Genomic DNA, 26201 nt, shown 5'->3' on the forward strand with positions numbered 1-26201 from the left:
AGATGAGAAAACTAAAGCACAGAGAATTCAGGGAAGTTGCCCAAGGTGGCATAGTCAGTAAAAGATAGAGCTGGGATTTGAACTCTGGTGTCATGGGTCCAGAGTTGGGTTCTATACCAACACCCATTCTGCCTTTCCAGTGGGCATAAGTGTTTACTGTGAATTTAAACAGTTTACCAAATACTGTTCATCCATTACATCATTTAATCCTTTTAACAAACTGTGATACTCTGAAGTAGGTACTATTATCATATCTATTTTTATAGATAAATTAACCTGCCTAAAGTACCATAGCCAAAAAATTAGGAGGTTTAGACTTAATCTTGGGTAGTCTGGTTTTAGCCTCAAAATTGTTACCACCAACTGATGTTGCCTATAAACCATGCTCCTTTTTTTTTTCTTTTTATAAAAACTGGCATACAATTTACTTACAATCCATTTTTCTTTTGTTTTTATTTTTTTATGCTTCTTAAAAGTTTATTACAACAGTCAAGATTTGTATTCATTCTGGGAATTCCCTGGCAGTCCACTGGTCAGGACTTTGCACCTGCACTGTTAGGGTTTGGGTTCAGTTCCTAGTTGGGGGACCACTTGCTTTCTTCCACTAAACTGTCTGCCAAGATTTGTGTTTGGCAGCTGAAGACCCTTTTAGAAACATATTTCGGACGTTATCCTTAGTTTCATGCAAGAAATGAGCGAAAATTCGATAAAAAAGAAGTATTGTATTATCCTTTGATTCCTCAAACTCTCTTAGTTCACAGATGAGAAACTGTCCAACTGAACCACAGGTTGACCAGAATCTCCTGAGGGGCAGACTCGTATATTCATATTGAATTTCAAATACTCCTGAATTAACTCATTAATTCGAAGGTTTTCATGAGACAATGATGGTCAGGGTTCCCTTTTATCACCAAGGGCATTGAAAACTTCAGCTTAAATCCTCGCCCTTAAATGCTGCAATACTTTTCTTTTTCCCAGGATGTCCTTTAAAGTGTCCTTTAGCTCCGCGGCAGTTGCCAGTTTTCAATGGCCAGGGGTTTGCCTGCAGTCCATTTTTTTCTTGACAAGGTTTGTTTTTGCTTCCAAGAGAACTGTTTCACTGAATGCTGCATGAGACAATCATGTATGTGGGATCTGATAACAAAATCATGTGGGATTTGGTAACAAAATCAGATTTGAGCTTTGCGATAACACTAATGGGAAAACGCTTTGGGGAAGAAGTTCCATCCTTAGTTATTTATGGCGCTGTTTTGTAAAACCAAAACAAACAGAGAACAAATGCATGCTGTTAATGCAAATAAAATATTTCCTAAGACACTATACAATCATCTATAAGCTGAATTTTATTCATATTGTACCTTTTTTTTACAATAAAATTTTGAAAATCAGAATAATTGATATGTGGGTATGGAGCAAAAGTATTTAGTAAGCTCCAAGTTAACAGAGATCTACAAGGAAGACAAATATACAGAACCTGTCTGTGAAGTTGAACACAGGACGAGATGGAGACGATTTATGATGCCACAGCCAGATAAGACAAGTCCTGAAGCATAAAATCAAGAAAATAAAGGAGCAATTGTCCTTCTTTAGAGGCTTAGTCATCATGACAAATTTTTCTTGAGGGATGAAAAATTTGACTAAATCAGACAGAACGTGAATTCTTTGATTACAGGTGGCTAACAATATGCTGAATGGAATAAAATAGAATAAAGTTGTGGGTCATTCACTGGTTTGTTGAATATTTATTGAACAATCACTCTGCCTGGATTGTATAAAACATCAAGGTCAGATCCATGGGTGATAAAAAGAAGTAGATGACTTCGATTGGTCCTAGTCCTTGTAGACAGAAGACAGACGTACAAAAATACTTTCACCCCAAAGCTGTCTATGAATGGTAGCATATTGAAGGGAAAGTGAAAGTGAAAGTTGCTCAGTCGTGTCTGACTCTTTGTGACCCCGTGGACTATACACTGCACAGAATTCTCCAGGCCAGAATACTGGAGTGGGGAGCCTTTCCCTTCTCCAGGGGATCTTCCCAACCCAGGGATGGAACTCAGGTCTCCCGCATTGCAGGTGGATTCTTTACCAGCTGAGCTATAAGGGAGGATGGAAAAGACACTGAATATTTTTTTGCAATGCTAAGATAAACTTCCCTGCTAGTCCAGTGGTTACGGGTGTGTGCTTCCAACTCAGAGGGTACGGCTTTGGCCCCTGATCAGGAAACAGTGATCCTACGTGGCTCGCGGTGCTGCCCCCCAAAAAGATAGGAAACCCCACTGTGAATTGGGAGAAAAAATTTTCTCTTAAAGAGAGGCCAAATAAAACAAAGACCGACAGGGAATACCTGACTATTGGTTGCAATCCTGACACCCTTTCAATTTCTTTTCCCAGAACTTTCCTGGACCTAGCTTTATTATTGTTTCAGGGTCCATAAGATAATAAAGAGCCCTGTATAATAAGTTCCCAATTTTTCCAAAGTTATCTACAGCTAGTATTATTTACAGCCACAGTATTTTAACAATGGTAGGGAGAAACAGGTCATAGGACAAGTCAGGAGGTTATTGCAGTATTCCAAGTGAAAGAGGATGACAGCCTAAACAAGCTTGAAGACATTGAGAAGAAAAAGAAGATGGATCAGTTACTGATATCCAAGGCAGAATCAATAACTCTTACTGATCTATTTGATAGGACAATGTGGCAAAGATAATTGCCATACGTTTACAAAACCATTACGTTCTTCTGGGCACACTGCTAAACATTGGTACAAGTATCGAGGTGGTGTCATATGATGGATTCTTACCATGGAATATAAGTAAAAGTTATATGTCAGTCTAGTCCAAGGTAATTAAGAGCAGATGGTGGTTCAGAGGTAAAAAAATCCGCATGCTAATACAGGAGTTGCAAGTTTGACCTCTGGGTTAGGAAGATCCCCTGGAGAAGGAAATGGCAACTCCTGCCATTATTCTTGGCTGGGAAATTCTCACGGGAAGAGGAACCTGGCAGGCTATAGTCCATGGGGTTGCAAAAGAGTTGGACATGACTTAGCAACTAAACGACCACAACAAATACTTTCTCCACTCCCACTTTTGTCCATCCAGTTAAAAGAAAAGACTCTTATGGTGGTAGTGTTTCCGGATAGACGAATCTTGAATCCCTGAGTCACCAGTTTGTGGTTTGTTAGTTTTATAGTGAAACTGTCTTCAGTAGGAATTGTTTTCTAAGGAATCCAAGGTACCCCTAGTTTTTGAAATGTTGCAATAATTTCCTTATTTTACTGTTCTGGAACCAGTTTTTACTACTTCTCAGCTGAGGTACTCCTGCACCATCTGTGTTCCACATGGCAAGTTTACAATTCCCATGTGTGTCTGTGTTTTTCCTGCTCTGTTCCGTTTCTCATCAAGGCGGTACTCTTTCCAGTGTCCTGCTTATAGGCAGACATCTCATTTGCAACTGCTTGCTTGCCTCATGCAGGTTCAAGGCTTTATCTGTTTGCTTTCTTTCTTCCTTTCTTTTTTCTTTTGGCTATACCATCGGGCATGCAGGATCTTAGTTACCAGACCAGGAATCAATTCCAGGCCCCCTGCACTGGAAGCACAGAGTTCTAACCACTGGACCGCTAGGGAATTCCCTGCTTTCTGCATAGACATTAAAATCACAGCTAGTTATCATTAAGCAAATATTCAGATTCAAGATCTTCTAAGGACATAGTGGAAAAGGCATGAGCTTGTTATTACTGACGGTGAATGCTCTTTTCATTTCTTGGATTTTCTTTTTATTTGCTTTGAGCAGTCATATATAGAGTATGTTGATATATTTTTTTATATTCTATATCACATTTTTTTTTAACTAGGAGGGTTTCCTACTAACTCAGTCTGCTGTGTTATCAGAAACAAAAATACAGGAAGTCTCTTTTGTCTATGCTTACTTGAGGGCTCCATTGGACATACAGTAGATATGTTTAATATTCAGCGGGCTATCTTGGCCTGAAGTTAGGAAGACAGATCTGGGATGGAGCCATAAAATCAGAATAAAAACAATGAGTTTGCCTGGATTGACGATACAAAGAAAGAAAAGGAGATTGTTAAAATAATGGGAACTTTGAGAAAAACACTTTGAAAAAAAAATATTTAATGAGTCTAAAAATAAAAGATGATTAAGGGAAAGTTGGGCTCCCCTCAGATGGCTCAGATGATAAAAAATCCACCTGCAATGCAGGAGACCAGGGTTCAACCTCAGGTCAGGAAGATCCCTTGGAGAAGGGAATGACTGCCCATACCAGTATTCTTGCCTGGAGAATCCCATGGACAGAGGAGCCTGCCGGGCTATGGTTCATGGGGTTGCAAAGAGTCAGATATGAGTGAGCAATTAACACGTTAAGGAAAAGTTAGAAAGAATAGTGGCAGGATGAGGGTAGGGGAGGGAGGCTCAAGAGGGAGAAATAGGTTGCAATCATCATCAGTTTCAAATGTAAAGTCAAACCCTTCAATTTACAAGAAACATTTAAGTGAGAAGTCAAAAATGATGCAGGCTTGAATAAATCATATGAGATTCTTGGACAGAAGGAGGTCTTTAGCAGTGGCAATAAATTTTCTAAAGAAGATAAATCCAATGTCTTTGGTCATAGGTAGTATAACTTTATATAGTTTCCATGATTTTGTTGTGGGGGCCATAGAAGTATCTTTGTGGCCCTGGGGCATTATACTGACACCTGGGTGTACCCTGGCTCACTCTAGACTAACAAATGGAATACAAAGTGAAAAGTGAAAGTGTTTATCGCTCAGTCACGTCCCACTCTTTGTGAGCCCATGGACCAGAGCCCACCAGGCTCTGAGGTCCATGGAATTCTCCAGGCAAGAATACCGGAGTGGGTAGCTATTCCCTTCTCCAGAGTGTCTTCCCAACCCAGGGATTGAAACCATGTCTCCTGCATTGCAGGTGGATTCTTTACCATCTGAGCCACCAGGGAAGCCCATAAATAAATAGAACAGAAAATAATCTCACAAATCACACACATACGGTTTCTTGATTCCCTTCCCTCTACCAGGTTCTCTTTTCTCTTTTCCATGTTCTCTCCTTTAGGGACACGAAATCAATCGGAGAATGAGAGGGGTGGCTTGGATGCTGCAAAGGCCACACTAGGACAGATGGCACTGCAGTCCTCCGTCCAGTTGAGTGTGGTATTTTATCAGCAACTGTTTGTCCTACCATTTCTGATGGGCCTGAATCCAGAGGCATTGCCTTTTACCATTTTAAGGGCCAAATCAAGAAGTAAGGATGTTATTCGTAGTATCAAGTGCTGTGGAGGGCAGAAGAGGATTCAGATAAATTTCCTAGCTAATAGAAATAAAAGATGTCCATTTAAATTACTGACCACAGTTTCAGCAGAAAAAATAGGTGAAAGGCAGACTGTAGTGTGTAGAAAATTAAAGAAAAGTTGAGGAGATATAGAAGACTGAGAAATGCTGCCATTTTAGTAAGCATGGCTCAGGAGAAAAAGGAAATAGGCTGGTGACCAGAAGAGAAAATAGGGACCAGGAATGTTTGTTTGTCATTATTTGATGATTGGGTCACTTGTATATGTTAGCAGCTAAGGGGAAAGTCAGAAAAGAGGCAAATATGGTGTCAAGAAGGATAGGTGCAGAGAAAAGTTTTCCAAAGGGAGATGGACACCAAGAGAAAAACACTGGGAGAGACTCAGAGTGTCATCTGGTCGATATTCTCCTTTTTCAAGGGTCAGCGTTAGTCGATCAGTTGTGTCCAACTCTTTGTGACCCCATGGACTGTAGCCAGCCAGGTTCCTCCATCCATGGGATTTTCCAGGCAGGAATACTGGAGTAGGTTGCCATTTCCTTCCCCAGGGGACCTTCCCAACCCAGGGATCTAACCCAGGTCTCCTACATTGCAAGCAGATTCTTTACTGACTGTGCTACTAGGGAAGGACATTTATTTTTTGTTTGCTGTGCCACACAGCCTGCATGCTATTAGTTCCCAGATCAGGGATTGAAACAGGGTCCATGGAAATGAAAGCTCCAAGTCCCAACCATTGGACCACCAGGAAACTCCCAAATCAGACTCTTAGAGCAATAATAGGTTTGGGGAATTCCCTGGTGGCCTAATGGTTAGGATTCAACTTTCACTGTCATGGCCCAGGTTCAAGTCCCAGGTTCAGTTCCCTGGAGAACTGTCTGGTGCAGCCAATAGGGGAAATAAAGAAGGTTTCAAATCTGTTTTGTTAACTAGTTAGTTGGCTTTAATTTCCTACCTAATAAGTTTTCTTAAATTTTCCTGTGCTGTTACTTGTGTGATTTGTGTCCATTAAAGAAATTATTTTGATATCTATTAGTGGAAAGCCCAAATTATCTCATTTTGAAGAGTTTATCTTTATAATCTTAAGTTCCTATAACCACTTTTCTCCTATCACAAATGTTCCTCTTAAGTTAAAGTTTTATTTAAAAATAGGTTATAATTCAAAAATCAGGTAAATTAGCTTAAAGGAAGAACAGGGATTAATTTATGTTTGTGTCTTTATATTATTAGTCCCAAAGATGTAACAAGACATGAAATTTAGAGAAACTGAGTTATCTCTAGAAAGCACTTTGGGACTAATGGAACATTGTTATTTCCAAGAACAGAGATGTTAAAATGTCAAGCGAATTCTCCATTATTCACAGAGTTTGAAATAGGCTTAAGCCAAGAATCTAAAACGGTAAAAGAATCCTGCATTTAAGACACCTTTATTTCTGGAACATAATCGTGGAATTTACATTTGTATATAGAGATTCTGATGCTTGGGAGCATGTAGATTTTTCCCCAAAATGAACCTACAGTGTAAATATCTACCTTTTAATTAGATTCACTTTGGTGCTGCTGCCAAAAACCAGGCTTAGGCAGAGCTACAGCTGCCTTATTTTAGGAAATCAATTATCTTGCGTGTTTATGCTGGTACCTAAGGTAGGCAATTGCATTGGCTAAAATGGGAGTAGGTTTATTATGTAAAAAGTGTTTGTTTTATCATGTCAGTGAAGAATCTACCTAATTAAGTATAAGAAGTAACAGCATTGGTCAGACTTTTTAGGCACTGTTGAGAATTAATTTTATGCTACTATCAGATTCTTACAAACTCTGCATATTTTCTGTGTTCCCACTGGATCCTAAGCATTTATCTGTTATTGAATTATTATTATATGGTGGAAGTTCCTCAGAAACATGTTTTTGTACAAGGTGTGAGAGGGGATGGGTTTTCCTGGTGGCTCAGTGATAAAGAATCCTCTTGCCAATGCAGGGGACATAAGAGATGCAGGTTTGATTCTTCGGTTGGGAAGATCCCTTGGAGGAAGAAACGGCAACTCAATTCAGTATTCTTGCCTGGGAAATTCCATGCACAGAGGAGCCTGGTCCTACAGGTCCATGGCGCTACAAAAGAGATGAGCACGGCTTCATGACTGAACAACAACAGTGTGGAAGAGAATGCATAGCTGGTATTTGCAGCAGAAAGAAAAACAAACCAAAAAACAAACACGAAGGGCAAGTGAGGGCTCCAGGAGGAAGGGCCCTCTAAAGAGGGATGCGAAGATTCTGCACTCAAGAGGAGTTTGGGTGGTGGCTCTAGGCTCAAGGAGGGGCTTCCCTGATGGCTCAGTGGTAAAGAATCCACCTGCCAATCCAGGAGACATGGGTTCATTCCCTGGGTCAGGAAGATCCCCTGGAGGAGGAAATGGCAACCCACTCCAGTATTCTTGCCTGGAAAATTCCATGGCCAGGGGAGCCTGGAGGGCTACAGTCCATGGGGTCACGAAGAGTCAAATATGACTGGGCAGCTAAGCGCGCACGTGCACACACACACACAGACACCCGAGACTCTAGGAAGGGACAGTGGAATTCATGGCCCTGGTGTGGCAATCTGTAATTAGACCCAGCTTTCAAGCTAATGTACCCTAGTTAAGTTGCTACGTTGCGAAAGAGTTACAGATATGTTTAAATCCTGACTCCCTTACCCTTGAGGGTTCTAGATAAGATCCCAGACCAGTTGTCCTAAGACACAAGTGAATGTGTCGGTTCACCACAATGTGCCATACCTACAATATCATTTTCTGCATATTATAAAATTTCTTGGGAAGTTTTGCCTTAAAATAAATAGTTTAAGGTGTAGCTGCCATGTGGAGTAAAAATTAATGAGTGGAGAGAAATGAGGATAACAATGGTAAAGCATAGAAATATCGTGAAAGGTCTGTAAATCATTAGAAAGATTTGGGGGGAATCATTTAATAGGTGTAGGCAAAGAACTAGCATGAAGAGATTTGTATTTTTGAAAAAACATTCTGTATGCTGTGAGAGGCTAGATTGGAAGGTCAACCAAGGAAGACTAGTCAATATGCTATCACAGCAACTCAGGAAAGGGTAGTGGTTCCTGGACAGGGAAAAAGGTAAGGGGATGAAGACTGTGAATCAGTTCCAGGATGTTAAGGAGATGGAAACTATAGAACTCAGAAATTAAGGAAACGCTAGAGAGAAAATAAATACTAGAGAAGGGAAAGATTGAAGGCAGGAGGGTAAGGGGGCGACAGAGAATGAGAAAGTTGGATGGCATCATCGACTCAATGGACATGAGTTTGAGCAAAGGCCAGGAGACAGTGAAGGACAAGGAAGCCTGGTGTGCTGCCGTCCATGGGGTTGCCAAGAGTTAGACACAACTTAGCCACTGAACAACAGAGAGAAAGGAGATCAAGGGTGACATGCAGGCATTTGGTTTAATCCATTAGGTAGATGATAATAATAGTGGATGTTTACCAGGCACTTTTTACTTTTATTTATTCATTTTTGGTTGTGCTGGGTCTTCACTGCTGCATGGGCTTCTTCTCTAGTTGCAGACAGCATGGCTACTGTCTAGTTGGGGTGCCCTGGCTTCTCTAGCTGCAGGGCAAGTGTTCTAGGTCATGCAGCCTTCAGTAGTTGTGTGGCACATGGGTTCAGTAGTTGCAGCTCTCAGGCCCGAGAGAACAGGATCAATACTTGTGGCACACGAGCTTAGATGCTCGGCAACATTTGGAATCCTCCCAAACCAGGGATTGAACCTATATCTCCTGCATTGGCTGGCTGATTCTTCACCACTGAGCAACCTGGGGAGCCCTGAGTGCTGTTTTGCTAATTATATCCAGGTGCCTGGCACTGTTTCAAGGATTATACCAACTCACTTAATGCTATAAGTGAGCAATTATAGCTCACTTAATGCTCATCATACTCCTATAAGACAGATACTATAAAATAATCCCATTCATGGATGAAAAAACATGAGACCCAAGGGCAATTTTGTTAGTAAAAGATAAGAACCTGGATTTGAGCCCAAGAAGACTGACACTAGCAACCACTTCTTTATTTCTATGTTATACCATCTCTGGTGCAGTTCACTAAAATTGAGAACATAGGAAATGGATCAGATTTTAGTATCAAACTGATGAGTTCAGTCTTGGACATTGTTTTGGACTGAATTATCCCCCTCCCCCACACACCCAAATTCACATGTTAAAGCTCAACCTCCAGTGTGGCTGTATCCAGAGATAGGGCCTTTCCTTTGTCGAGATGTTTAAGATTAAATGAGAATATAAGGGTAGGACCCTAATCTAAAGGACTGTGGCTTTATAAGAAAAGGAAGAAAAAGATTCCCCAGATCACCATCATAGATCATCCAGAATATAGTAAAAAGATGTCAGCAGATGAGCCCACTAGAACCCAGTCATGTAGACACCCTGATCTCAGACTTCTAGCCTCCACTACTGTAAGAAAATAAATGTCTATTGTTTAAAAGCAGCTATTCAATGGTACTTTGCTATGATAGCCTGAGCAGACTAAGGCAAATATGTCCCTGTGGAAATACAAGGGGAGCTGTGTGCATTAATCTGTTACTCAGAAGAGCTGCTGGAATAGACCTGTGGATTTGGGAGTCATCAGTATACAGATGGAAAATCAAACCATGGAACTTAATGAGATTGACTGGCAAGAGTATCTGTAGTTAAGAAAGCTAAGGATAAAGCCACTAGAGACACCAACGTGAAAGAAATGGGCAACAGATGGCAAGCTGGCAAAAGCGACTGCTTAAGAAGAATCAGCAAGGAAAATAATAGAAGAAAAAAGAAAACAGGAGAATGCAGTATCACAGTATCAAGGAAAGAAAGATTCCAAGAGGAAGGAACAAAGGAGCAATGTTAAATGCTATATGGAATGTTAAAAACTATATGGAATAGTAATTATCCATTGAATTTAACTATAAGAAATCACTAATTCTTATAACAAATTTATTATAATAGACTTGTAAAGGCAGAAGCCATATAGAAAAGTATGAAGACTAAGGGGTTGTTGGAAGGGGTGAGAGTAGATCACTCATTCAAAGAGATGTACTTAATAGGAGAGAAAGATAACAGTAGAAGCTTTTGTTGATCTTAAAACAGGAGAGCTTGAAGCAAGATTGATAGGAAGGATGGAATGAAAATGTGGTAGGATGCAGATCGTTAGACTTAAACATGATGTTAAGAGGTCTCTTAGTTGATGGCATGTATTTCCTTCAGAATTAGGCGTTAAAATGTTCTAAGAACAAGGGGGAAGTTGGGGAGGTGTTGAGGAGAAGTTTACTTTGCTGGTACAGTGCTGGAAACGTGATATTCATCCATGCTTGGAATTTCACAGGCAGGGGTTAGGGTAGATTGGGATGTAGATTATCAGTCAAAGAGAACGTTAGAATGTGAATCATGTGATCAGATAGAGGGGAAGGTTGAGTTATTGGGAGAAAAACTGATAGGTGAAGACAAAGGAAAAGTATCCTGGAATTCCAAGTTCTCTGAAGACCCCAGAATGGAAAATGGAAGTGTAAATGACAAAGACATCGTCCCCAGAGGGTAGGATGACTGAGTTGAAGATTTCAAGTTCTTCATGGTGACAAGGTCTAGAGGATGATCATTGGACATGAGTTGCTTTTACAAAAGAAATAAAGAAGAGAGTGTATGAATAGAGAGAGTCTTTTTAAGCAAGTCATCAAAATGGCACCTGAAACTCTCAGATCAACCTCATCCCTTTCTAGTTCAAGCATGAGAACAAACAGAGAAAGCAATCATTGTCCTCTCTCTCTGTAGGAGGGAGCCTCAGAAGGATATTTCAAAATCAAGACACCTGGACCCACACCCTTGAGAAACCTCTGGCAGCATCCACAGTGTCCATGTCTTTAGCACTTTCCTCCGGCCAAACACAGCCTTCACTTAGCAATAAGGGACTGTGCCTGTAGACAAGGAGGCCGGCAGAGTGGAAAGCTCAGTGAAATATCTGAAGCTGTTTGTCTATCACCCCAACTAAGATCCCCACCTGTTGACATCCCCAGTGACAACATAACCATCTAGGAGAATACCAACACCTTTGTACTTTTTCCTGTTGTTAAAAAGGCTATCTCCTGACAGCCTATAGTTACAAGATAGCAATGTTTCCAAGGCTTCTTTCTACACATATATGGAATAATATTGACATCAATGGAATGATTCTAATGCAAACAGAAAAGTTAAAATCAAAGTAAGGAAAACATATGGAAGAAAAAATAGCTTTGATCAAATTTTATTATATTAGAAATCAGAATTATGAAAGCAGTCTAATAAACCATTCTTCCACCACCTTCAAAACATGAAAAAGATAACTTGTTTGCTTTTTCCTGTTTCTAAAACCACCACTAGAAACTCGCTTTTCCCTGTGTTCCTTCCAGGATATATATCATTTCTTTTATTTATTTTTTTTCCATTTATTTTTATTAGTTGGAGGCGAATTACTTTACATCATTGCAGTGGTTTTTGTCATACATTGAAATGAATTAGCCATGGATTTACATGTATTCCCCATCCCGGTCCCCCCTCCTACCTCCCTCTCCACCCGATCCCTCTGGGTCTTCCCAGTGCACCAGGCCTGAGCACTTGTCCCATGCACCCAACCTGGGCTGGTGATCTGTTTCACCCTAGATAATATACATGTTTCAATGCTGTTCTCTTGAAACATCCCACCCTCGCCTTCTCCCAGAGTCCACAAGTCTGTTCTATATATCTGAGTCTCTTTTTCTGTTTTGCATATAGGGTTATCGTTACCATCTTTCTAAATTCCATATATATGTGTTAGTATACTGTAATGGTCTTTATCTTTCTGGCTTACTTCGCTCTGTATAATGGGCTCCAGTTTCATCCATCTCATTAGAACTGATTCAAATGAATTATTTTTAATGGCTGAGTAATATTCCATGGTGTATATGTACCACAGCTTCCTCATCCATTCATCTGCTGATGGGCATCTAGGTTGCTTCCATGTCCTGGCTATTATAAACAGTGCTGCGATGAACATTGGGGTGCACGTGTCTCTTTCAGATCTGGTTATCTGCCTGACTTCAGACTATACTACAAAGCCACAGTCATCAAGACAGTATGGTACTGGCACAAAGACAGAAATATAGATCAATGGAACAGAATAGAAAGCCCAGAGACAAATCCATGAACCTATGGTCACCTTATCTTCGACAAAGGAGGCAAGGATATACAATGGAAAAAAGACAACCTCTTTAACAAGTGGTGCTGGGAAAACTGGTCAACCACCTGTAAAAGAATGAAACTAGAACACTTTCTAACACCATACACAAAAATAAACTCAAAATGGATTAAAGATCTAAATGTAAGACCAGAAACTATAAAACTCCTAGAGGAGAACATAGGCAAAACACTCTCCAACATAAATCACAGCAGGATCCTCTATGACCCACATCCCAGAATTTTAGAAATAAAAGCAAAAATAAACAAATGGGACCTAATGAAACTTAAAAGCTTTTGCACAACAAAGGAAACTATAAGCAAGGTGAAAAGACAGCCCTCAGATTGGGAGAAAATAATAGCAAACGAAGCAACAGACAAAGGATTAATCTCAAAAATATACAAGCAACTCCTCCAGCTCAACTCCAGAAAAATAAATGACCCAATCAAAAAATGGGCCAAAGAACTCAACAGACATTTCTCCAAGGAAGACATACAGATGGCTAACAAACACATGAAAAGATGCTCAACATCACTCATTATCAGAGAAATGCAAATCAAAACCACAATGAGGTACCATTATACGCCAGTCAGGATGGCTGCTATCCAAAAGTCTACAAGCAATAAATGCTGGAGAGGGTGTGGAGAAAAGGGAACCCTCTTACACTGTTGGTGGGAATGCAAATTAGTACAGCCACTATGGAAAACAGTGTGGAGATTTCTTAAAAAGCTGGAAATAGAACTGCCATATGACCCAGCAATCCCACTTCTGGGCATACACACCAAGGAAACCATTTCTTTTATTTTTAAAATTTATTTTATTGTTATTACTATTATTTTGGTCACTCTGGGTCTTTGTTGCTGTGCACGGACTTTCTCTATTTGCAGAGAGCAGGAGCTACTTGTTGCAGCGTGTCGAGCTTCTCATTGTGGTGGCATCTCTTGTTGCAGAGCGTTAGCTCTAGGTTTTCAGAAGTTGTGTATGAGGGCTTAGTTGCTCTGCAGCATGTGGAATCTTCAAGAATCAAGGATCAAACCTGTGTCCACCTGCATTGGCAGGTGGATTCTTATCCACCATACCACCAGGGAAGTCCCATGTATCACTTCTGTCTTGGACTGCTCAATATCTCTTGGGTCAGGTTTGAAGAATACTGCCTCTAGATCTTCTACAAGAATCATCGTTTTTGCCCATATTTGAAGGTTAGGTTCTATGGGCTGCTTGTCATCATGAGCAGGTCTCCTGCATATCATTCTCCATTCACACAGGGGTGACTATCTTTTCCAAACATTACTCAACATGCACTTAAATCCTACCATCTCCTCCTTGAAGTCTTCTCTGGTCATCACGAGATGCAGAGAATTCTCTTCCCTACAGCATGAGCTACATGGCTCAACATGAATTTATTGGAAATGGCAACCCACTCCAGTATTCTTGCCTGGAGAATCCCATGGAGGGAGGAGCCTGATAGGCTATAGTCCATGGGGTCGCAAAGAGTCAGACACGACTGAGCGACTTCACTTGACTTGACTTAATAAGATGCAGGCACTGTACTAGGTTCTGGTAATACTTTGTTGAATAATATGGCTTATAAAAACAATAACATTTTCAAATTGTGGTGCTAGAGAAGGCTCTTGAGAGTCCCTTGGACTACAAGGAGATCAAACCAGTCAATCCTAAAGGAAATCAACCTTGAATATTCATTGGAAGGACCAATGCTGAAGCTGAAGCTCCAAAACTTCAGCCATTTGATGCAGAGCCGACTCATTGGAAAAGACCCTGATGCAGGAGAAGTGGGGTGGAAGAAGTTGAAATGGTTGGATGACATCACCAACTCAATCGACCTGAGTTTGAGCAAACTCCAGGAGATAGTGAGGGACAGGGAAGCCTGGTGTGCTGCATTCCATGGGCTTGCAAAGAGTCAGATGCAACTGAGCGATGGAACAACAATAACAAGTATAAACACGGGGCAAAATGCAGAGTAAAGAAATAAATACTTGGTAAGTAAACTTTTGGCAGAGGTTCAAGGTGGAATAAACTAAATTTTTAAGCCTTCTCTTCTACAGACCAAGACTTTAATTTTCAGAGTATCCCTTACAGTATCCCTGTAGACTCTTCTGGCCAGTTTTTTTATATGTGATACAGTTTTACATATGTAAAAAAAACTGTAAAAAAAAAACTGACTAGAAGAGTCTACAGGGAAGGAACTCACATAAAGGTCATGTGATAAAACACAAATCATCTGGCTCATTCCAAAGCCAAGCTTTGACCACTTTACTGAAGCTGCCTCCATAGGGTAGGACAGGGCTTATTACATTAACAAGCATTTATTGAGTACTAGTTACAAGCCAAGAATTATGTAAGCATTCATTTAATTCTTATGTCCATGGTATGAAGTGGACCCTATTGTCCCTATTTCAGAGATAAAAGCAAATTACTGGAGAAGAGGTTAAATAACTTGTCCAGAGTCTGCCAGCAATTAAAACAACAGCCAGTTTTCTACCTCACTTCCTCTGATGGCAGAATTCAAGATCTTTATTATTTTATTTTACAAGCACTTAAAGGTTAGGAATCTAGACTGTAGTCATGACTCCATCATTATGAGTTGTTTGAACCTGCAAAATTTCATGTGCTTCCAATCCTTGGTTTTTCAAATGAGAAAAATGATATTGTCCTTCCTGACATTTTGTGGAACCATGTGAGGTCCAATGAGAATTATGTCTTAGGTGCTTTATTAATAGTAGATAACTAAAAGTTAAAATTTAGAATAGGTTACTGGCTTCTGAAGAGTTGTCTGTTATCAACTTCTGCTCAAGGAAAAATCTCTTTACTTTAAACTTTAGAGAGGATGACTTATTTTTAATGAATGGCACCTCGGAAATTTAACAAACAATTCAACAGCTTTATTCTCAATGTACATTATTTTTTTAAAAAAACTCAATGTGCATAATATGGAGAAGTGGAGGCTGGTGGGTTGGCAGCAGAAGATGAGATGTTTGGATAGCATCACCAACTCAGTGGACGTGAATTTGAGCAAACTCTGGGAGGTGGTGAGGGACAGGGAAGCCTGGCGTGCTGCAGTCACTAACAGTCAAGCACAACTTAGTTACTAAACAACAACATAATATGGAAAGTTGTCTAACTGGGAGAGTGAAGGCAGTTCAAAGGCAGAGGTGGGCCTGAGGGATTCTTCCCTACCTGGGGCCTCCCACAGAATACCAAGGCAGTGGGTCATCTTGTTCAGAGGGAATTTGCATACCAAACCCAGGCAGGGCTCTGGGCCTAGGAGGCTGGCAGGGCAGGGAGCAGGGCCCTGCATGCTCCGAAGCCCCCTGCACACTCATGCCCGTGACTCGGCTCTTTGTTGAATGAGGAGACTGGCACAGAGGGGACCAGATTTGTACCCAGGCATCCTGGGTCTTGACTCAGAGATTCCAAGTTCTAAGACCATTCTTCAAGCAGTCTGGCATCCAGGGTCTTGCTTGCAGTGCCAGAGGTGTGGACAATAATTAAGCGAGATTTTTCTAGTTCTGGAGGTGTCAGGTAATTATCATGGGGCAGGGCACAGGTGGTGAAGGCCAGTAGTGCTGTGTTATAGAGAGGAAGCCAAGAAACAGTGAGACCACGGGGAGGCACTTACAGAAAGCCAGCCAGCTTAGGAGTGGGATCCATCCCTTGTGCAAGTTACCAGACATCCCCCACCCATGGTGCTCAGGGCTGTGTATGCTTTTAGCATAAACTAGTCTTTTGGGGTGGAGAAGGAAATGGCAACCCACTCCAGTACTCTTGCCTGGAAAATCCCATGGACGGAGGAGCCTGGTAGGCTGCAGTCCACGGGGTCGCTAAGAGTCGGACATGACCGAGCAACTTCACTTTCACTTTTCACTTTCATGCATTGGAGAAGGAAATGGCAACCCACTCCAGTGTTCTTGCCTGGAGAATCCCAGGGACGGAGGAGCCTGGTGGGCTGTCGTCTATGGGGCTGCACAGAGTCGGACACGACTGAAGTGACTTAGCAGCAGCAGCAGCAGTCTCATGGGGACGTTGGTCCAGGGGTTGATGACTTCTGAGCATCACCTCCCCAACCAAACTGAGGCTGCAGGGCACACGAGCCAGTTCGGGCAGCCTCCTTCCAGGCACCTAGAATCAGTGGAATGACAGGACCGTCCTCCGGGGTGTCATTGCCACAGGGGAGGCAGCCCAGGGGATGAGGAGGAAGCCAACTGTATGTGACTTTGGGCACGTCTTCCCTCTTTGGGACTTTGCATCTCTAGTGCTAAGTGGAGGGGCTGAATAGGAAGTCTAGCCCTATGATGGGCCACAAAGCTGGCTCTGGCCTTGTCCCTCCCTTCGGTGCAATAGAAGACACAGGTATGAACAGACTCCCAGTCCCAGATGACTAGGGTGGAGACAGAAGCCTGTGAACGCTCAGAGGAAGGAAAAGCAGCGTCACGTGGGATGAGAGTGGTATGAAAGAGCCTAGCACACCTGGTTCCTGGGCCTGGCCTGAAAGCAGCCCAAGAAATGTGTTATTCCCTTGGTGCTCATCCAGTCTTCACGGGCTTCCTGGTCATGCAAGGAATGTCTTTCTTTCTCTGAATTTCTGTTGTTTACTGTGGGAGCTTGGAGGGGGGTGGGGACTGGTAGGGTCGGAGAGCCTAGGGCTCAGGCTGCCCTGATAGCTCTGAGTGTCCACACACACCTGGATCTTTTCTTGCCCTATCTTTGCTTAAAACCTCTCAAGCCTATCTGCCTCCAGGATAAAGTACAAATTCTTCAGCCCAAAAACGCGTGCCTTGCACAATCGGATTCCTCTTGAGATTACACTAGGCTTTCTTAACGTTGGTACTATTGCTATTTGGGGTTGGATAGTTCTTTGTTTGGGCTTCCCTTGTGGCTCAGCTGGTAAAGAACCTGCCTGCAATGAGGGAGACCTGGGTTCTTTGTTTAGGGAATGGGGGGCTGTCCTGTGAGGTGCATGATGCTGGGGGGGGGCGGTGCATCATTGGCCTCTGCTTACTAGACATCAGTAGCACTGATGTCTAGCACACTCTCCCGCCTTGTGATAACCGAAAATGTCTCCGGACATTGCCAAATGTTCTCTGTGGGTCAAAATCACTCCTGTTTGAGAATCACTAGACTAGAGGAGGATCAGCCACTCTGGACATTTTTTATTTCCAGGAACGTGGCTTCTATCTCTTTCCTCAGAATACCCTTTCACGTTTCTCCCCTCTTGTTGTTCAGTCACCCAGTAATGTCTGACTCTGCAACCCCATGAACTGCAGCACACCATGCCTCCCTGTCCTTTACCTTCTCCCAGAATTTGCTCAAACTCATGTCCATCGTGTCAGTGATGCCATCCAGCCATCTTGTCTTTTGTCATCCCCTTCTCCTCCTGCCTTCAGTCTTTCCCAGCATCTCCCCTCTACCTGGCTGATAACTCACTACAGATGTTAGACCTCCTCTCCCCCGGAAGCCCTAGCTGACCCCCTCAGACGGTCAAGTGTCACCTCTGGGCCCCCACAGCCTGCCCAGCTCCCCTGACCCAGCCCAGCTCACCTGGCATTACCACTGGCGGGTACCAGTTTGCCTTCCCCACTGGACTAGGCGCCCCAGGAAGGCCGTCTTTGTCAGCACTGAGTCCCCAGCGCTGCCCCGCTCAGGGCTGAGTGCAAAGCAAGAGCTCAGTGTTCATGGAAAGCAAGAGGCTGGGCTGAGGTAGAATTCCCTGATGCTAATTGAGTGTGGATGCTGGAAGCTAGCTGGGACCTGCTGGAAAGCCTGCCTGCCTCCGGGCCCCTGTCTGGCACTGTGAGGACGTGCTGGAAAGTCAGGCCGTCTTCTGGCCACCTGCCTAGCCCTCAGGTTTCTCAACTGCTTCTTAGCCCTCGTGGATCCCTGAGCAGGGGATTATTTGATGCTGGACATACCAGATCCAAATGCAAGGATGGTGTTTTCGTCACCGCTCTGTCCACAGCCAGCACCACCCTCTCTTCCTGTAGCCAGAGGCCCAGACACAGGGCCCAGAGGCCTGCCGTTCATTCCTGCAGCTAATGTGTCTGGACACTGCCATTAATGCTAATGCTGAGGATACAGCTATGACAAAACAGAGGCCCTACCCTCCAGGAGTTCTGCTCTAGTTGAAGGCGGGGTGAGGCAGGGGAAGGAGGGACGAGCACACACAGTGAACAAAGGCCAAGTCTGAAACTGTCAGTCACACAGTTGTGTCTGACTCTTTGCGACCCCATGGACTGCAGCCCACCAGGCTCCTCTGTCCATGGGATTTCCCAGGTAAGAATACTGGAGTGGGTTGCCATTCCCTTCTCTAGGGGATCGATCCCAACCCAGGGATTGAACCCAAGTCTCCTACATTGCAGGTAGTTTCCTTAACCTCTGAGCCAGCAGGGAAGAGGCCCCCCCCCATATGTGAATGGCAAGGCCAAATAATTTTTTAAAAATTATTTTATAAATAATATAAATAAAATTTTATAACAATGTAAGGTGGTTTGGAAGGGCTTCTCTGAGGGAGTGACATCTTAACAAAGACCTGAAGGTTGTCAGAGAAGGAGTCATGCAGATATGTGGGGAAGACTGTTCCAGGTGAAAGGGACAACCAGTGCAAAGGCTTGGAGCAGGGAGGTGACTGAGATGATGAAGGAACAGTGAGGAGGTCTGTGGGTTAGGGAGTGGGTGAGTGAGGAAAGGGGAGAGCTCAGAGACCAGGGAGGGGACCAGATCATGCCAGGACTTGGGGGCCATGGTGAAGACTTTGCCTTGACAATGAGGGAAGGGGAACACAGGAGGATTGCTTCTTTCTTCATCAAGGCATAATTTAGATAGAATTCTTAAGATAGGGTTCAGTGGACTTCAGTGCATTTATGCAGCTGTGCAATACACTCATCACTATCCTGGGAATACTTCCATCCCTGAAGAAAGGTCCCTGCTTCCCTTTTTCAGTAACTCTTGGTCTACCCCCAGCCCCAGGAGTTACTAAAGTGCTTTCTGTCTCCACAGTTTGGCTTTTCTAAAGGTTTCTTATAAAATGCAGGAGACCTGGGTTCAATCCCTGGGTTGGAAAGATCCCCTGGAGAAGGAAATGACAACCCACTCCAGTATTCTTGCCTGGAGAATCCCATGGACAGAGGAGCTTGGCAGGCTACTACCCATGGGGTCACAAAGAGTTGGACATGACTGAGCAATTCTCACTCACTCACTCACTCAAAGGTTTCCCATAAATAGAACAACAACAACAAATTCATATCTTATTCAATATGGCTTTTTTTAGTACTTTGCCTCTGGTAGTGAACCTCAAAAATAAACAAAGATAGAACTCAAAATCAACAAAAGTATTGCCTTCTGAGGCATGACGAGGCCAAATGAGTCACTACATCATAAAATAAGTCAGTTACTACATAAATCAGTAAGGAAAGAAAAACTTTGTGATATTGAGACTGTGATACTAAGACTTCAGAATCCTATTCTGTGTTGCTTCTTACTGTTTAAACTTTTCACCCTGTTGAAGCTCTCTCCAATGAAAACAGTCTTAGGAGGAAACCTCAATGTTTGTAGACTCACTTTGGAAAAGAACGCCTTGTATGTTTGTATTTGATAACATTGTTATAGTTACTAAAATATCAGCTCATGTTTCTGGAATTTTGTAGGATTCCCAACTGAGGAGGCAAGGTTATTCGTGGGCCCAAGCTTCTCAGTTCAATATTTTCTCTAACATTGGGTTGCTATAGAACAACAAATCAATGAATTTCCTTGGTATCCAAGCTAGTCTAAATTGATTTTCAATATGATTAAATGTGAATGAAAAATACTGTGCAGAAAATTTTCTTTTTTTATTATGTTCTTTGAATCTTTTTAAAATTTATTATTTTCTAAGTATAATTGATTTATGATGTTGTGTCAGTTTCAGGTGTATTGTAAAGTGATTCAGTTATATATATACATATATATATATATATATATATATATATATAAGAATAATATATACATTCTTTTTCAGATGCTTATATAGGTTATTACAAAATATTGGGTATCGTTCCCTGTCCTGTACAGTGGGGTCCTTGGCAGTTTTTCTACTGCACATTGTTTTACAAAATAACCGATTTCTCAATCTTCATCCTTCCACTTATATTTTTTGGTACATCATAAAGTTTTACAGGATGTTTCAAGACAAAAGGTAAATTCTGGCATATAGGGTCTATTTTCAGACATTCATAGAATGGTCAAGATATTTTAATCTCATGGCAAGAGGAAGACATCACGCTGATCAAATTGTCAAGTCCAAATGGAGTAAGATCTCATAAGAGTTCTGTAAAAACTGCACAGGAATAAATATTAGTCATGTTTAAAAAAATTAAAGGCTCACTAAATTTGAGAATGTTGGAGTAATGAAATATGCTTATGCATAATTATTGGCTACTGATTTTGATACATGATACATGACCCAGCAAGAATAACACCAAGTGAGCATTTTGTTATTAGGGTTTGTTATTAAGGTTATACGAATTTTCATATTTGAGTAAAATGAGATGATTAAGACCAGAGCAAGAACAGACTCGAGTAAATGTTGCATATTTCATTTACATAAATCCAAGTGTTTTGTGGTCCTGACACAATTATTTTTTGATTACAGTATAGTTGGCTTACAATATTATTTTAGTTTCAAGCATACCACACAGTGATTCTATATTTCATACATTCTTCTGTATTTTATGTATTATCCACATTGTGATTACCAAAATAAGTCCTGTTACCAACTGTCACCATACAAGATTATTACACTATTAGTGACTATATTCTTTATGTTGTACACTACATCCCTCTGACTTATTTGTTCTGTAAATGGAGGCTTGTACCTCCTAATTCCCTTCCCCTATTTCACCCATCCACCCACTCCTCTTGCCTCTGGCTACCAACCCATTTGCTTTCTGTACCTAAAAGTCGGATTCTGCTTTGTTATGATTATTCATTCATTCTTCTTTTTAAATTCCACAAATACATGAAATCACACAGTACGTGATTTTGTCTGAGTTTATTTCACTTAGCTTAATATTGTCTAGGCCCATCCATGTTGTTGTAAATGGCAAAATTTTCATCTTTTTAATGGCTGAGTAATATTCCATTGGGGCTTTCCTGGTGGCTCAGCAGTAAAGAATCCACCTGTAATGCAGGAAACACAGATTTGATCCTGGGTTAGGAAGATATCTTGGAGGAGTACGTGGCAACACACTCCAGTATTCTTGCCTGGAGAATTCCTTGGACAGAGGAGCCTGGTGGGCTACAGTCCATAGGGTAGCAAAGAGTCAGACACAACTGAAGCAACTTAGCACGCATGCACACAATATTTCATTAAGTGTGTGTGTGGGTCGGTGGGGGGGGGCTTCCCTGGTTTCTCAGATGGTAAAGAATCTACCTGCAGTGCAGGAGACCCAGGTTTGATCCCTGGATTAGGAAGATCCCCTGGAGAAGGGAATGGTAACCCACTCTGGTATTCTTTCCTGGAGTGGACATGGACAGAGGAGCCTGGCGGGCTACAGTTTATGGGGTTGCAAAGAGTCAGATATGATTGAGTAACTAAGCACACACATATGTATATGTATACATGTGTGTATATACACATGTATGTATATATACACATACCATATCTTCTATCCTGTCATCTCTCAATGGACACATATGTAGAACTAAATATTTTCCTTTAAGATACTGAAGACCAGGGCAGTGATTTATTCCTAGTGGAGAGATGTGCACATAGCATACTGGAAGTGTATGATCTGAGACATAATATCCGATTATGTAAAGTAAAAGCACAAAGATTATGCACAAAGTAAAACTGAGACCGCTTGTGGGATGTTTAGTATACTAAAAGAAAAGTGACTTCTAGTAATTAATGGAAATGCATTTAAACATCCCATTAATAGCTACATAAATCATGCCAACAATATATGCAAAATACATTTTTTTTCAAATTTTCTTTCTTTTTTTGCATCTGAAAAGAAAAGAGGGGAAGGTACTTTGCTGATGGTCCAGTAGCTAAGAGTCCATGCTCCCAATGAGGGGGGCCAGGGTTTGATCCCTGGTCTGGGAACTATATCCCACATGCTACAACTTGGGTTTGCATGCTGCATCTAAACACACTGCCTGCCACAACTAAGACTCAGTGCAATCAAATAAATAATAAATAAAAAGACAAAGGGTATGCTACACAAACCATCAAGACTCACACAAGACATATAAACCAGAAGGTAAAACTATTTGTTTCATTGAAGATATGACTTTCCATCTCAGAGCACCCCCTTTCCAGTAGCAGTGTCTGTTTCCAGTGAGAGGGCAATCAAGGGACTTGGCATCTGATAAATCTACACTCAAATCCAACTCTGTAAATCGCCAGCTGATTTCCCAGCAGCCTGTTGTACAAGTGACTATGACTCAGTTTCTTCTTCGGTGAAATGGAAAAACTCAAAGTTGTTGGAAAAGTAAATTAACTCGCTCAAAGAGCATAGAATAGTGGCTGGCTTATGGTAAATAGTCCAAATACATGCTCCAAATACATATTGAAACTAATCAGTCAGTTCAGTCACTCAGTCGTGTCCAACTCTTTGCGACCCCATGAATCACAGCACGCCAGGCCTCCCTGTCCATCACCAACTCCCAGAGTTCTCTCAAACCCATGTCCATCCAGTCGGTGATGCCATTTAACCATCTCATCCTCTGTCATCTCCTTCTCCTGCCCTCAGTCTTTCCCAGCATCAGGGTCTTTTCAAATCACTCAGCTCTTCGCATCAGGTGGCCAAAGTATTAGAGTTTCAGCTTCAGCATCAGTCCTTCCAGTGAATACCCAGGACTGATCTTCTTTAGGATAGACTGGTTGGATCTCCTGGCAGTCCAAGGGACTCTCAAGAGTCTCCTCCAACACCACAGTTCAAAAGCATCAATTCTTCGGCGCTCAGCTTTCTTTATAGTCCAACTTTCACATGCATACACGACTACTGGAAAAACCATAGCCTTGACTAGGCAGACCTTTGTTGGCAAAGTAATGTCTCTGCTTTTTAATATGCTATCTAGGTTGTTCATAACTTTCCTTCCAAGGAGTAAGTGTTTTTTAATTTCATGGCTGCAATCACCATCTGCAGTGATTTTGGAGCCCTGAAAAATAAAGTCAGCCTCTGTTTCCACTGTTTTCCCATCTATTTGCCATGAAGTGATGGGACCAGATGCCATGATCTTAGTTGTCTGAATGTTGAGCTTTAAGCCAACTTTTTCACGCTCTTCTTTCACTTTCATTAAGAGGCTCTTTAGTTCTTCTTCACTTTCTGCCATAAGGGTGGTGTTATCTGAATATCTGAGGTTATTGATATTTCTCCCGGCAATCTTGATTCCAGCTTGTGCTTCCTCCAGCCCAGAGTTTCTCATGATGTACTCTGCATATAAGTTAAAGAAGCAGGAAACTAATAACGTATTATTAAAAATAATAATTCTAGCAAGACTAAAGTTACAGCAAATGGACCTGAAGAATACTGTCCTCACTATAGAGTCTCATCCTTTTTTTAACTAGAGAAAACCACCTTCTGAGTGATTGGAACATTTATGTCCACTAGAAATACTTGGTTTGTCTCTATGTGTTTTGGCTTTTTTTTTTTTTTTTAGTAATATTTAAGAACTGACACATTTTTACTCTTTAATCTCCTTTTTTTAAACAATACATAAAGTGTTGTAGTTTAGTTGCTAAGTTAAGACTGACTCTTTTGCAACCCCATGGACTGTTGCCACCAGGCTGCTCTGTCCATAAGATTCTCCAGGAAAAATACTGGAGTGGGTTGCCATGCCCTCCTCCAGGGGATCTTCCTGACCCAGGGATCAAACCTGCCTCTCCTGCATCACCTGCATTGGCAGGCAGATTCTCTACTACTGAGCCACCAAGGAAACCCACATAAAGAGTACTGCAATCCAATTAAGGGGCTTTTTTTTTTTTTTTTTGCGTAATTTAAATTACACTCTTTCCTGAAGATACAGTATTTCACTCTGAATTTAGAAACTGCATGCCCAACACGTTTGCAAATCATCCCTCCAGTAAGCTCTTTCATTTTCATTTTTCCTCTCACTGACTTTAACATGAGAAGGTAACATTTTTCTGGTTTTGCTTTAGCTCTTGCATGATCTAACCTGGCTCTATGTAACTGTGTTTTAGGTGGAGCATCACTAAATAACAAATGTTTAATTTCCCACCACACCATTAGATTACTTGACAGAGACTGTCTAAACTCCAACTAGACTTAAAATATTTTTTAGACACTTTTGAAGTTACATGTGGCCATATAACTTCCTCTGGTGATGAAATGGGGGCAGAAATGTTGCAAGTCATCCTTCCCCCATCATTTAGCAGAATGCTGATGCCCAGAGAGACTTTAGCTGCTGCACATTGAAAAAGGCAAAGCACCATAGACTTGGGACAGGGAGGACAGTATGGAGCAGAATCCTTCCCCTTCCAAAGACCAGTCTCAACATGAACAAGAAACAAACTACTCATGAAATCTATGGGATCTGAGGGTTTATCTTAAATAGCCTTTAGCATCATTAAACCATAGAGAAATTCTTATTAGCATGAGGGGCATAGGTGAGAGGTTGGGCATCTAAACATTTGTTAAAACAGTGGTCTATGATAAGTTGTAAAGTAGTCTTCTAGCTCTAGTGGAGGAAGTTGGATAATGAAAAGCTAAAAATGTGTTGATCATTAATGGCCATGTGAGCCTGTTACTAAAAGAAAAACAAACTTGGGCAAGAAGTGGCTCTTTAGCCCGCAGGGCATAAAGAGGAATAAAAGTGAAAGTCACTCAGTCATGTCCGACTCTTTGCCACCCCATGGACTGTAGGCCATGGAATTCACCAGGCCAGCATACTGAAGTGGGTAACCTTTCCCTTCTCCAGGGGATCTTTCTAACCCAGGAATCGAACCCAGGTCTCCCACATTAAAGGTGGATTCTTTACCTGCTAAGCCACAAGGGAAGCCCATAAAGAGGAATAGAATACAATTTGATGGGGTTTCAAAGTGTTGGAAAACTAGATGTTTCAAGACCCAAGCAGTGGGAACTTCTCATGCTACAAAGATATAGTAAAATTAAGTCTTGCTTAAAAACAAACAAAATAAGGAAAATCTAAGAGTTTGGCCTTTTCCCCAAATTTGATGTCCTATGGATTACTACCATTAAGTTGAGAGAGCTGTGAGGCCAGGAAGAAAAGAAATTCTCATTTGATTGATGAACATCAAGCACATCTTTTCTTGTGCTTGATGACTATTGGTGTATCTTTTTTTGGTGAGGTATCTCTTTAATCTTTTGCTAATTTCTTATTAATAATCGGGATGTTTTGTTTTTCAGTTGCAAATGTTTTTTTTTTTTTTTGTAAATTTGACATTTATTGTCTTTGGTTGGCCCATTTCCTTCTTCCCAACCTGTGGCCTTTCTTTTCTTTCTTTTTATTTTTAATAGTACTTTTTGAAGAGGCAACATTTTTAATTTTGCTAAATTCAAATTTATCTCTCTTTTTTAAAAAATGATCTTGCTCCTGCTGCCTTGTTTGCTTCCAGGTCATTCAGTTGTGTGTGTGTGTGTGTGTGTGTGTGTGTGTGTGTGTGTGTTTTGGAGGGGGGTGTTGTTTGC

General features: G+C 41.6%; 1 pseudogene; it reads right to left on the reverse strand.

The window, feature by feature from the left end:
• Positions 1-604: 604 nt before the first annotated feature.
• Positions 605-15878, reverse strand: LOC110147461 (centrosomal protein 20 pseudogene; annotated as a pseudogene).
• Between the last annotated feature and the right edge of the window lie 10323 nt (positions 15879-26201).

The sequence above is a fragment of the Odocoileus virginianus genome, chromosome 11, assembly GCF_023699985.2.
Source record: "Odocoileus virginianus isolate 20LAN1187 ecotype Illinois chromosome 11, Ovbor_1.2, whole genome shotgun sequence".
Classification (NCBI taxonomy): Eukaryota; Metazoa; Chordata; class Mammalia; order Artiodactyla; family Cervidae; genus Odocoileus; species Odocoileus virginianus.